General features: G+C 42.1%; 1 protein-coding gene across 2 annotated transcripts in view; it reads left to right on the top strand.

Moving 5' to 3' along the window:
- The first annotated feature begins 285 nt into the window (after positions 1-285).
- traf6 (TNF receptor-associated factor 6) overlaps positions 286-13,307 on the top strand; it is a 53,026-nt gene continuing 40,004 nt past the window's right edge. The window contains exons 1-2 of one of the 2 annotated variants that reach the window (XM_087996771.1): positions 286-358; positions 3,589-3,728. The gene's annotated coding sequence lies outside the window, so the exon portion shown is untranslated. Of the gene's footprint in view, positions 359-2,160; positions 2,301-3,588; positions 3,729-13,307 lie in introns of those variants that run through there. The other variant, XM_043706225.2, reaches the window with a different exon arrangement.

The raw sequence follows: 13,307 nt of genomic DNA, 5'->3' as shown, positions 1-13,307 counted from the left end.
GGAGGGGGGGAGCCCCCTGGTGGGTGTCTGGGGCAGTGTGTGTGGGAGCCCCCTGGTGGGTGTCTGGGGGAGTGTGTGGGAGAGGGGGAGCCCCCTGGTGGGTGTCTGGGGGAGTGTGGGAGCCCCCTGGTGGGTGTCTGGGGGAGTGTGGGGGAGGGGGGGAGCCCCCTGGTGGGTGTCTGGGGCAGTGTGTGGGGGAGGGGGGGGAGCCCCCTGGTGGGTGTCTGGGCGCATCAGCTGCAGTTGCCGGCGGCTCCAGCGGGTGACGCTGTTCAGGGAGTGGCCGGGCCTGAGGCCTGTGAGCGGCTGCGGGACAGAGAGAATAATCTGTAAATATACAGAGAGTGAGAGGGAACAGGTTAGTGAGGGGATGGTCGGCAATGGGGAGGAGGGGGGAGGGGGGAGGGGAGAGGAGGAGGAGGAGGAGGGGGGAGAGGAGGGGGGAGAGGAGGGGGGAGAGGGGGGAGGAGGAGGGGGGGGAGAGGGGCGAGAGGAGGAGGGGGGAGAGGAGGGAGAGGGGAGAGGGACAGGGACAGGGACAGGGTGAGGGAAGGGGAGGGGGTGAGGGAAGTAACAAGTTAGTGAAGGAAAGGAAGGGAGTGGGGAAGAGTCTTGTTTGAGGAGGAACAGGTTAGTGAGGGGATGGATGGATGGATTGTGGGGAGGGGGAAGGTAGGGCATAGAGATTCAGGGCTATAGGGGAGGGAGTGTGTGGGGGGGGGACATGGGAGGGAGTGAGGGGAGGGGGAGGGGGTGGTAGAGGGAGGGGGACAGGGGGAACAGGTTAGTGAGGGAAAGGAAGGGAGTGGGGAAGAGTCTGTTGTTTGAGCAGGAATAGGCTACTGAGGAAGGCGGTGCACCCGAGGTTGTGTTAACATATCGTATATAAACATCTGATGTATTAGTGGAGGTGGAGGATGGGTTTGAATAAACAGCATTTTGAAGAGGGTCAGATGTCAGTGGTGGGTGGGGTGGTGCTTGGCACTCAGTCATTGACTTTTTTTTTATTAGTTTAAATGAAGGGTTGGAGACTTATGGATTGCAATTTGCTGGTCCCGGTTGAGACATTTTTGATAAAATCTGAGGCCCGGTCACAGGGTTGGTTGTGATCTGTTCAGGAGGCAAGTGATCTCTGTCTCAGCCAGAAATACTCTCGCTTGCTGCCACTGGGTGGAATTCAGTGAATCAGTGTTCGACACACAAGCTAGCAGCTTCTTCCTACGTTCATTTGTTGATACTTATGTTTGATGGGAGTTTAGGCTGTGTCATCTCAATAAAAAGGAGTAGTCAGTGGTGGAATCCTCTCCAAAGCAGTGCCTTTATCATCCGCTGTTGGCTGGTCCATGGATGGAGACGTGACTTTGTGGTTCAGCTCGGTCTCTGGTTCATGAACACAGCTACTCTGCAAAAGGGGCTTGTGTATCCATTTCAATTCTAATTAAGTAATATTGGGATTCTGCCAACTGCTCAGTACTCAGTCATTTCCCCGTTGCCTGCGTAAAGCACTATTACTGCTTGATTAGTACATTTTGTGGGATAAATACCTTCTCTTGTGCAAGAACAGCAACTCATCTCTATGCAATGCCTTTAACATAAATCATCCCAATATAGTTCACAAAAGCATTATCAAAACAAAATACTCAGTTGTTTAGGGAGATGTTGGGGCAGAGGTCAAAACGTGGTCAAAGGGTTTGTTTTTCGGAAGATATAGAAGCAGAGAAGTTCATAGAAAAAAATGCAAAGCTTTGGATTTTGAAAGCATAAGTCATAGCTGTCAACAGGGCAGTAATTAAAATTATGGGAAGTCGGAAAAGGAGGAGTGCAGAGATTCTACAGAATTATAGAGCTGGTATAGAATACGGGGTTGTGGATGGGCATAAGTCAAGGAGTGATTTGATAACAAGGCTGAGAATTCTAGAACTGACTTAGCATACTGCTGCTGGTAATAGATTGGATTTTGATAATTTTTTTTAAATTAGAAAGAGATGATGGCCTTGAAATGCATTATTCTTGCAAAACTTTAAATAAATGACTTTTTCAGCAACCCTTCAAAATGTCATTTCAAACCATTTTAAATATAAAGCATCTCATAACATTATGCCAACTACTAATGTTCAGGGTTAACTTCTTGTTGAGGACTTGAAGAAGGGCTTATGCCCGAAACGTCGATTCTCCTGCTCCTTGGATGCTGCCTGACCTGCTGCGCTTTTCCAGCAACACATTTTTCAGCTCTAATCTCCAGCATCTGCAGTGCTCACTTTTTCCTACTTGTTGAGTTAGTCTACCTGATGAGGCTCACGGTATTTGAAATTGTACATTGTTTTTCTGGAATTTGTGATGCATTTTAGCTATTAATCTTCATTGTTGTTATCAGTGCATTTTGATTTTCACTGTGGGGAAAGCTAAATAAATGAATACAGTTCACTCCAGCGGTTTATGAACTGGAGATAAACAGTGGCTCATTTTTGGTAGTTGCTGGTTGCGTCCCAGCCAGACAATTGAACTCCCCTTTGACACACAACAATGGGATCTCCATACAGAGAGTGCAGAAGAGATTTACCCGAAATAACGCAGGGGTGACCCTTTATCTGGTGGGGTAGGGGAGTCTAGAGGAGCTGGAATTATAGAAAGAGGAAGATTTGATGGTCCGTAAAGGTTCTGATGGAATATATGGAAAACTCTGTGGTGAAAGGTTCAGTAATCAGAGGACCTCCACCTATTCCTTTAACGCTCTTTTAAACCAATTTCTTTGCCCACGTTTTTGATCATTTGCCCTCATGTAATTTAGTGTAAAATTTTGTATTTTAAAACTAATCCAGTGGGGTATTATATTACAGTTTTGGTTGTATAACAATACAGATTGTTACTTCAAGTAGATAAGATAGTGAAGAAGGCGTTTGGTATGCTTTCCTTTATTGGTCAGAGTATTGAGTACAGGAGTTGGGAGGTCATGTTGAGGCTGTACAGGACATTGGTTAGGCCACTGTTGGAATATTGCGTGCAATTCTGGTCTCCTTCCTATCGGAAAGATGTGAAACTTGAAATCAGAAAAGATTTACAAGGATTTTGCCAGGATTGAAGGATTTGAACTATAGGGAGAGGCTGAACAGGCTGGGCTGTTTTCCCCGGGGCGTCGGGGTGACCTTATAGAGGTTTACAAAATTATGAGGGGCATGGATAGGATAAATAGACAAAGTCTTTTCCCTGGGGTCGGGCAGTCAGAACTAGAGGACATAGATTTAGGGTGAGAGGGGAAAGATATAAAAGATACTTGAGGAGCAATGTTTTCATGCAGAGGGTGGTACGTGTGTAGAATGAGCTGCCGGAGGAAATGGTGGAGGCTGGTACAATTGCAACATTTAAAAAGAATCTGGATGTGTATATGAATAGGAAGGGTTTGGAGGGAAATGGGCCGGATGCTGGCAGGTGGGACTAGATTGGGTTGGGATATCTGGTCGGCATGGACGGGTTGGACCGAAGGGTCTGTTTCCGTGCTGTACCTCTCTGTGACTTTGTAGTTGAGACAGGCATAACGAGCTACATGGCTGTCTTCTTTGGCTCGACCAATAATTCCTGTCTGTTTTGCAGGCTTCAGATCCGACACACCCGAACAGGAATTGTTGTGCAGCGAAATATAATGATTGGACTGAGACTTGTGAAGCCCTGGGCCAGATGTGCTGTTCGAATGCCTGGACTATAATAGCAGATGTGCAGTTGTGCTGCTTGTGGTAAGTCAGAGAATGTACTCCTTCATACAATCAAGAGAGTCAGACATTGTAATGCACTGTGTATTTTTGCTGGTCTGGGTCGGTAATGATTTTGTAGTAAGTCTACTGAGGCCCTTCCGAGTTTGGTTCACCTGTACAGTTTCAACACGCTGCTCTTTTGCTTTGAGCCACTTCACAATGAGATGGCAACAGATTGATTTTGTAAAATTGTCAGTGAGAAGCAAGTGCGTATCAGTGAAAGAATATCAGCACATATCCAGCAGATTTTCCGCCACATTGCTTTCAGGATGTTAATGCACATGTTAGTCCAGAGCAATATAAATGCTAAGCTATGCAACATACAAGTCTGGCTGTCTGGGAATCAGGATGAGAGGTTAAGTCAAATTCTGTTCCATCAAATTAGCCAAGTTAGTGTTTAATGAAGATTGTGCTTTTTCAAATGCTTAGGGTGAATCATGGGATGAGTTAATCCCTCAGAATGAGATCTCTTTCTGAAGTTGATATTCTGGAAATTTTCTTTGTGCTTTGGAGGTTATAATCCACATCCTTGTCCACTAATTGGTGAAACCTGAACGTGACATTTGTATATATGTTACTTTATCGATATTAGATACATTTTCACTCTTAGTATCTGTGTACGGTGCTGAAATTTGATGGCACAAGTGTAGAAGAGCAAGCCAGAGAGAGACATGTGGTGACAAAATGTGAACCTGCTGCAGTATGCAACAGGACTACGTGCATGCTGAACCACGAAGTCAACCTATTACAATCAGGGCTAAACAATCCCACACTAAATATCAAATATAATCTTTCATGGGTCAGACCAAAGCTCTGCCGCCCTCCCAGATCCAGCCCTGAAGAAAGGTTACACCTGAACTGTCGACTTCTCCACCTCTGCATGGCTTGCTGTGTTCTTCCAGCCTCCTACCTGTCTATCAGTTATGAACTAAACAACTTACAGGAGGCTTCAAGAACGCTCCCATCCTCAATGATGGTGAAGCCCAGCAAGTGTGTGAAAAAGATAAGCCTGCAGTGTTTGCAACCATATTTCGGTCAGAAATGTTGAGTAGATTGCTCTTCTCAATCTTGTCCTTTGCTATGACAACTGCCAGTCTTCAGGCAATTCAATTCCTTTAAAGTTCTTCAAAGCATAAAACCTAACTGCAAAGGAAAAGGAGATTGAGGCCCATGGAGAGACTAAATGGGCATCCCTGGCAGAGCAGGACAGCGAGTGACCCGTGCATGCATTGTGTGATTGCTCACTGTGTTCTGGGGAGATTTTGTAGCACCATACTTTTGGCATATCTTTGACAAGCTGAGGCATCTGAATTGCCATCTGGCAGGAAAAGTTTGTGCAATGGAGATTGACATCTTAATAATGGAACATCTAAAGAATGACAAACATGTGACCTAAGTGTGTACTTTTTAACTTGACAGAAGACTGCAGGAAATGTCAGTTTTTAAAAAGGACCATGTAGAAGTATCTATGCTTTGCATAAGGTATGCTGAGCTTCTAAAATATTGAACTTGGGGATTCAACAGTTGAGTTTTCTAGTGTGATTGGAGGATTGATGATATTTAGGTGGTGTGCAGAAGTAATTCAGTCCTTGCCTTAAAGTTGTACATTTACGCATTATTATAGTTCCATTATGGATTCTACAGTTATAATGTAAATTGTGTACGCAAAGTCATCATCCTTTAATTGTATCTTCCCACCAATAACGTGGAGCTGTAGTGGCTGAAGCGTGTGATGATAACCTGTTATCAATAGTTTCTCAATATCAAAAGTTAAAAATCACATCACCAGGTTATAGTCCAACAGGTTTATTTGGAAGCACTAGCTTTCAGAGCGCTGCTCCTTCATCAGGTGGCTGTGGAGTATAAGATCGTAAGACGCAGAAGTTTACAGTGTGATGCAACTGAAATTATATATTGAAAAAGACCTGGATTGTTTAGTAAGTCTCTCATCTTTTAGAATGACCATGTCGATTTCACTTAGACCATAGAACGTTACAACGCAGTAACATTGCGCCGACCTGCGAAATTAATCTGATGCCCATCTGAGCCACACCATTCCATTATTATCCATATGTATGTCCAGTGTCCATTTAAATGCCCTTATCATTGGCAAGTCTGCTACAGTTGGAGACAGGCAGTTCCATGCCCCTGCTACTCTGAGTAAAGAAATTACGCTGATAGCTGTCTTAAACCTATCACCCCTCAATTTAAAGCTATGTCCCCTCGTGTTAGCCTTCACCATCCGAGGAAAAAGGATCTCACTGTCCACTCTATCTAACCCTCTGATTATCTTATATGTATCAATTAAGCCACCTCTCAACCTTCTTCTCTCCAACGAAAACAGCCTCAGCTTCCTCAGCCTTTCGTCGTAAGACCTTCCTTCCATACCAAGCAACATCCTAGTAAATCTCCTCTGAACCCTTTCCAAAGCTTCCACATCCTTCCCATAATGCGGTGACCAGAACTGTACGCAATACTCCAGATGTGGCCGCACCAGCGTCTTGTACAGCTGAAGCGTGACCTTGTGGCTCCGAAACTCAATCGCCCTACCAATAAACTCCAACACATTATATGCCTTCTTAACAACCCTATCGACCTGGGTGGCAACTTTCAGGGATTTATGCACCTGGGCACTGAGATCTCTCTGTTCATCTATGCTGCCAAGAATTTTACCACTAGCCCAACACTCTGCATTCCTGTTACTTCTACTGAAGTGAACTGCCTCACACTTTTCCACACTAAACTCCATTTGCCACTTCTCAGCCCGGCTCTGCATCTTATCTCTGTCCCACTGTAACCGACAACAGCCTTCGGCACTATCCACAACTCTGCCTACCTTAGTATCTTTTGTATGAAAGTTCTCAAGTGAACTTTAACAATAGATGCCATGTCAGCCCAGACAATGCATTGAAGGTGTGAGGTGCCCTGTGTGAGGCTGTTTGTGCCCCAGTGTTCAGACTGATTCTGTTTCTAAAAAAGGGATTTACAGAATCTTACATGGATTCATGCATTTTGTGAGCAAAACAAAATGTACTTCTGCAAGTACAAATTCACCCCACAAACCTGCGTGTGTCTTTTTCAATATAAGATTTCAGTTGCATCACACTGTAAACTTTTGCTATAAATTCTGTGTCTTACGATCTTATACTCCACAACCGCGTGATGAAGGCGCAGTGGTCTGAAAGCTAGTGCTTCCAAATAAATCTGTTCGATTATAACCTAGTGTTGTGATTTTTAAAAACTTTTTTAAGTTATTTCTAAATATTTTAAAACAAAACACGTTTGCGTACAGGTTCAAGACAGTCCAGTTTGTTAAATTCTGTAGCTGAAAACCTGCTTTGGTTGTCTCAACTCCAGCCTCGTAATCACACTGGCTCCTGTTCGTTTTGAGAACAGCCAGAACCGTTCTTTTTGATCTCCGCAAGCTCAAGAGTGGAGGACATGGGTAGTACTACCAGCATGTTGATGTGAAATGAGCACCAATAGTTCCCCTTATCCGTGGCTGGAATGTAAGAATAGCTACGCGTCAACCTTTTAAAACAAGAATTTGTGGTTGTTATCTAAGATCCTGAGCTGGAAGCCACTTTGTAGGTAGTCGTTCTTTGCTGTAAAAAGTACTAGGCGGGGTCAGTGCCAAAAGCAATCAAATCAGCGCAAGAAAGGAAAAGAGCCCCTTACCTTTGCTCCCATTTTGAGAGGAGAGTTGAAAGATGTTGAAGTGGGACTTGCTTTGATTGTTCCACATACGTTTTTTTTTTAGATTATATTAGATTACTTACAGCGTGGAAACAGGCCCTTCGGCCCGACAAGTCCACACCGACCCGCCGAAGCGTAACCCACCCAGACCCATTCCCCTACATTTACCCCTTCACCTAACACTACAGGCAATTTAGCATGGCCAATTCACCTAACCCGCACATTTTTTTTTTGGATTTTGGGAGGAAACCGGAGCACCCGGAGGAAACCCACGCAGACACGGGGAGAATATGCAAACTCCTGTGAAGTAGACAAGCTTAACAATATATTTTATTTTGTGGAGTACTTCATGTCATCTTTCAAAGAAAAATTGAAACATTTAAAGGGATATGGGCCAAATGGGACTAGGTTTATATAAGATATCTGGTCAGCATGGATGGGTTGGACTAATGGGTCCGTTTCTGTGTTGTGTATCTCTATGACTCTATGATTTAGCTTCCTAGGCCAATTTAACTATTCACTGAGATCATGGCTGATCCATGACGTACTTCCACATTCTTGCCTTTGCCCCATATCAGTTAATACCCCAGGTGAACGGAAATCTATTAGTCTCTGATTTAACATCACAACTCGATCCAGCATTAACTGATGCTATTGGAAGAATGAAGACTAGAACTGGGGCCACTGTTTAAGAATAAAAGGTGTCCCTTTTAACATCAGATGAAATTCCTTTCCCCCAGGTGGTTATCAATTGATGGAATTCTTTTCCCAAGAAACCAAAGAAATTAGGTCATTGAATTTTTTTAAGGCCGAGTTGATATATTTTTGAAGCGCAAAGAGGTTAAGGGTTCTGAGGGGGAAGGCAGAAATATGGAGTTCAGACCACAACCAGATCGGCCCTGACTTCTCAGATGGTGAAGTAAGCTTGAAGGGCCAATTGGCCTGCTTCTCTTCCTAATTTCTACATTTTGTGTTTCTATGTTTTGCATTTAGAAGGGTTGTCTAATCTTGTTCCTGATAGGCCTATTCCCTAGCTTTCAGACTAGGTCTTCAACCAGCAGAAATATTTTCTGTTTACTCTATTGAGTTCCCCCTTAATATCTCAAAAGCTTTAATCAAATCACCCTTAACTATCTATATTTCGGGGAATACTAGCCTTTCTTTGTAATCTGTCCTCATTTAATCATTGCAGTCTGTTTATCATTTGATTCTGGATTAGTGGTGCTGGAAGAGCACAGCAGTTCAGGCAGCATCCGAGGAGCAGCGAAGGAGCATTGATTTCGCTTCTCCTCGGATGCTGCCTGAACTGCTGTGCTCTTCCAGCACCACTGATCCAGAATCTGGTTTCCAGCATCTGCAGTCATTGTTTTTACCTTGTTTATCATTTGAGTAGACCTGCATTGTACTTCATTCATTGCCAGTCTATCTTTTCTAAGGTGTGATTGCCAAAATTGACAACAATACCCAGGACTTTGAGTAACTACAGTCTTACTTCTACCCCTTTAGTGTCCTAGATTTAAAGATCAGCATTGCATAAGACTTTTTGCTCATCTTTGTTCACTATATTTTAATCTCTATACATGAGTGCCTTAAGTTTGTTTGTATCTCAACTGCACATCATTTTACCTGCTTAAGAAAATACATCAGTCTCCACTTTTTCAGTTCAAAGGGTTGACCTCTAACTTGCCTACATTGAAATCCATTTGCCACAACTGAACTCATTCACTGTAAGGAGCTGGTGGCATTGTGGTAATATAATTGGACAAGTAGTCCAGAGCTCCATGCTGGTGTTTTGGTAACGTATTGGCACGTGGTGAAATTTGAATTCAGAATTAGTCTGGAATTTGGAAAAAAGCTATCTAATGGCAACCACTGTCACTTGTTATTAAACAAAGATGGCTGGGTCACTCATATCCTTTTGGGGAAAAAATCTGCAATCCTTATCTGGTCTGGCTTACACATTACTCTAGACATATATAGCAGTTTGGTTGACTCTTAGCTACCCACTGGATGGGCAACAAACACTAGCCTATCCAGTAATGTACATATCTCATGAATAAAAGAAGAAAAATCACACAACACCAGGTTAGAGTCCAACAGGTTTATTTGGAAGCTTTTGGAGTGCTGCTTCTTCATCAGGTTTCTGTAGAACGGGATCATAAGACTCAGAATTTATAGCAAAGGATTAGTGTTATGCAACTGAAATGATATATTGAACAAACCTATTCTTAACGGCAATCTAGTTTTGTTCAATATATCATTTGAGTTGCATGACACTGTAATCTTTTGCTGTAAATTTTGTGTCTTATGATCCCGTTCTACAGCTGCCTGATGAAGGAGCAGCACTCTGAAAGCTAGTGCTTCCAAATAAACCTGTTGAACTATAACTTGGTGTTGTGTGATTTTTAACTTTATCCACCTTAGTCCAACACCGGCTCCTCCTCATCTTAAAAGAAAAATGACTAAATCCATTAATATCCCTTTGAAGTTTTATGTTTCCATCTACGCTGCTTACAATGCCTCTTTGCCTTATGTTATCAATAAATCAGAATATGTGGCTTTTTAATCCCATTGGACTCATTAATGAAAGAATAGTTGAGGTTTCCCCACAGATCCTTCTGTGATACCATTTGTCACATCCTACCAATTAGAGGACCTGTCTATTTACCTTAATCTCCTATCTTCTTCTGCTGAGGATTACATACCTGAATCCTTAGGTGTCTCTGTTCAACAACACAAACCCAGGGCTCTACCATTAATTGTCTAAGTTTGTCCTTGTTTGATTTGTTGTATTATGAAAATGCAATGCTTCACATTTATCCAAATTAAACTCCATTTGCCAATAGTGTTACAATCATATCATAATCTTTTGTTGTTTTACTTGTTAACAGATTTGATCTGTTTACTGTGAATTTCTGACTAACTCATCCTGTTCAGACTGCCCTTAACTAAATCTAGAATCTAAATAAATCCTTTGGTTTACTTCCTTTTCAAACATTAATTTTGAATTTGATTGCGTTTGATTATCATTTGATTACATTTGGTACTGTTAGCTAAATTATAGAGTTGTAAGATTTTACAGTGAAGAAGGAGGCTATTTGGTTCATCAGATATACTCTTGCATCTGGTTTATTGTTTGTATGCCAGTCTAATATAGCCTCCCTCCTTTGTCAATTCTGTGGTAATGAATAAAAATTTTGCAGGAGCATTTGTGACAGATTGAATGTCTATGTCCAGATCCTAATGGGTTCTATTCTTGCACCTAGAATAATTATAAAATCAGCTCTTGATTACTGCAGGACACATTGGATTGCTCTCAGGCAGCTGAAGAGTATGACCAATATCTCTATACCCCTAAGCTTTAGCACATAAGTGGAATGTATAATGGAAACAGGGGAAATTCTGCATATGTGTAAGTTACTTTTACCTGCTTGTCAAAATTAACACAATAATGGATAAGTACAAGGTAAAATATCCCATATTAACTACTTGTCAGCAAAAATAAAGAATTGCATTTATATAGGGTCTTCCATGTCCCCAGGATGTCCTGAAGCTCACATCTGGCCACTGAAGTACTTTAAGTGTAGCCACTGCTGAAGTGCAGGAAATGGCTATGTTGATCCAATTAGTTTTAAGTATAATACACACTCGTCTACTTGTAACACATTACCTTATATTTCATGTATCATATTCACTGAGCTGCATTTTAAGTGAAACTACACATTGACAGCGTAGTAAATGCATCTGTATTATAATGAAGACAAGTGTTGTACTGTGGGCGGAAGTGACGCTTTCGAGGTGAATTGAACTATAGAAAAACGGAAAAGAGGTGGTGTTCCATTAAACCACATCCTAAAGTTCAGCTACTTCTCAAAACCGCTCAGAGCACAAAAGGAAAAGTTTGCAAAGACAGTGCCGACTAGGTCCAAAGTAAGCATGGTTTTTGCATGGAATTATTATTTGAAGAGTTATATTGAAAACTTTATGATTGTGTAACATCATGCAGTGTTAACTGGAATGAAGTTAGGCAACTGCAGGCACTGGTATTGAGAAGCAGACGGGTTTAACCAGGGTTCTTGCTCTAGACTGCGAAACATTCACTGTGGATCTGGCTGACCAGTGTTGCATCCTTTTTAATTTGTGGAAATTTGCTATTGAGCTCGAGCATAAAACATGGATTGGAACCCATAAGAGGTTTAGTGGGAACGTTTTTTTTAATAGAGCAGAATTATTTGTTGGTTAAAGCAGGTGCAGTGTATGTTCATGATCTTTCTGTCTGCAAAGGGCTTTGTGTATTATTATGTGTCGTGTGAAGTACATGTGAATGTGGCTCACTGCAAGCCAACTGTCATTCCTAAATAGGTGACAATCAAAATATGGTTAGTTTCTCAGAGCAGTGCTTTGACCAATCAGAATCAACATGCCCTTGATTTAAAATCTAAACAAAGCTTGGCAGTTAACTATCAGTTATCACTAACTGATGCATTCTCCATGTTAAAGCCTCTACCAGTCAGAGACCACTTGCCAACCAATCAGCACTCTCCTCTTGTACAATATAAATGTTGATTTGGAGATGCTGGTGTCGGACAAAATTAAAAATCACACAACACCAGGTTACAGTCCGACGGGCTTATTTGGAAGTCCAAGCTTTCAGACCGCTGCTCCTTCATCAGATAGCTAGTTGTGCAGGATCATGGGACACAGAATTTATAGTTAAAGATCAGTGTCATACAGCTGATGCAATATGTTGAACAAACCTAGATAGTTAAGTCTTTAATAACTTAGAATGGGAATGCAGGTTTGGATTGATTAATATGTAAATCCCAGAACTTCTTTCAAGTCACATTCCCAAGGTAACGTAAGTTTTTATAAGAAAAAGTTACATCTCAGCTCAGACAATGCGTTAAAGGTGTGATGTTAGGGTCTGTCTGTATCCCAACCTTGTATCAGACTAATTCTGTTTCCAAATTGATAAAATGTCGCATGGACTGACTGCCTCCAAATTGTGCGCTTTTTGAACAAAATAGAATGTATCTGCAAATGCAAATTCACCCCATGGACTTACGGGCGTGTGTGTGTACACGTGTGAGGGAGAGAGCATGTGTGCGTGAGTGTGTGCGCGAAATGTGGAGGGTTTGCATGTGAGGGTGTGCGCAAGAGTGTGGGTATATGTGTGTGTCTGAGAGAGGGGGCCTGTGTGTATATGTATGTGTGCTTGTGTGTGAGAGAGTGTATAGTGTTGTGTGGTTTGTTGACAATACCTTGCATCAGTTGTATGACACTTTGATCTTTTACTATAAACTCTGTTTCCTATGATTCTGCCCCACTAGCTACCTGACAAAAGAACAGTGCTTTGAAAACTTGTACTTCCAAATAAACCTGTTGGACTGTAACCTGGTGTTGTGTGATTTTTAAAAGTATAAATGTTGTTTTTCCTTTTACTGTGGTGGTACTTATAAGTTGTCCTGATGAGTGCAAGCCAAAAGGCTTTACCAAAAGTGTATATCCTCCGCAATACTTGAGCTTGGTACAAGTTGTTGGTGGAGTTGCTGACGAGCATGACAAGAGAAAGATCAAGGGTAGAGTGGAGATGAGAGCAAAAACGAAAACTTTTGGTTCAAGAAACACTATCGAAGGAACTTCGCTGAATTGATAAACAAAACTTGACACTGAGACTGGAGATTTGGTATGGGTGACCAAAGTCTTGGCTGAAGAGAGAGGCTTTAATTAATAGCTTAAAGGAGGGAAGAGGAGACAGTGGTTTGGGGGGAGATTTCTAGAGATTTAAGATCTTGGGCACTGAAAGGATGGCCACGTTGCTGAAGTGATTAAAATGGGTTGAAGATATTGCTATGTTTTTGGGAC

Source organism: Chiloscyllium plagiosum, unplaced genomic scaffold (genome assembly GCF_037043375.1).
Source record: "Chiloscyllium plagiosum isolate Xiang-an unplaced genomic scaffold, Cpla_swu_hap1 HiC_scaffold_18, whole genome shotgun sequence".
NCBI classification, from domain to species: Eukaryota; Metazoa; Chordata; class Chondrichthyes; order Orectolobiformes; family Hemiscylliidae; genus Chiloscyllium; species Chiloscyllium plagiosum.
This window is presented reverse-complemented; position numbering and strand designations above follow the sequence as displayed.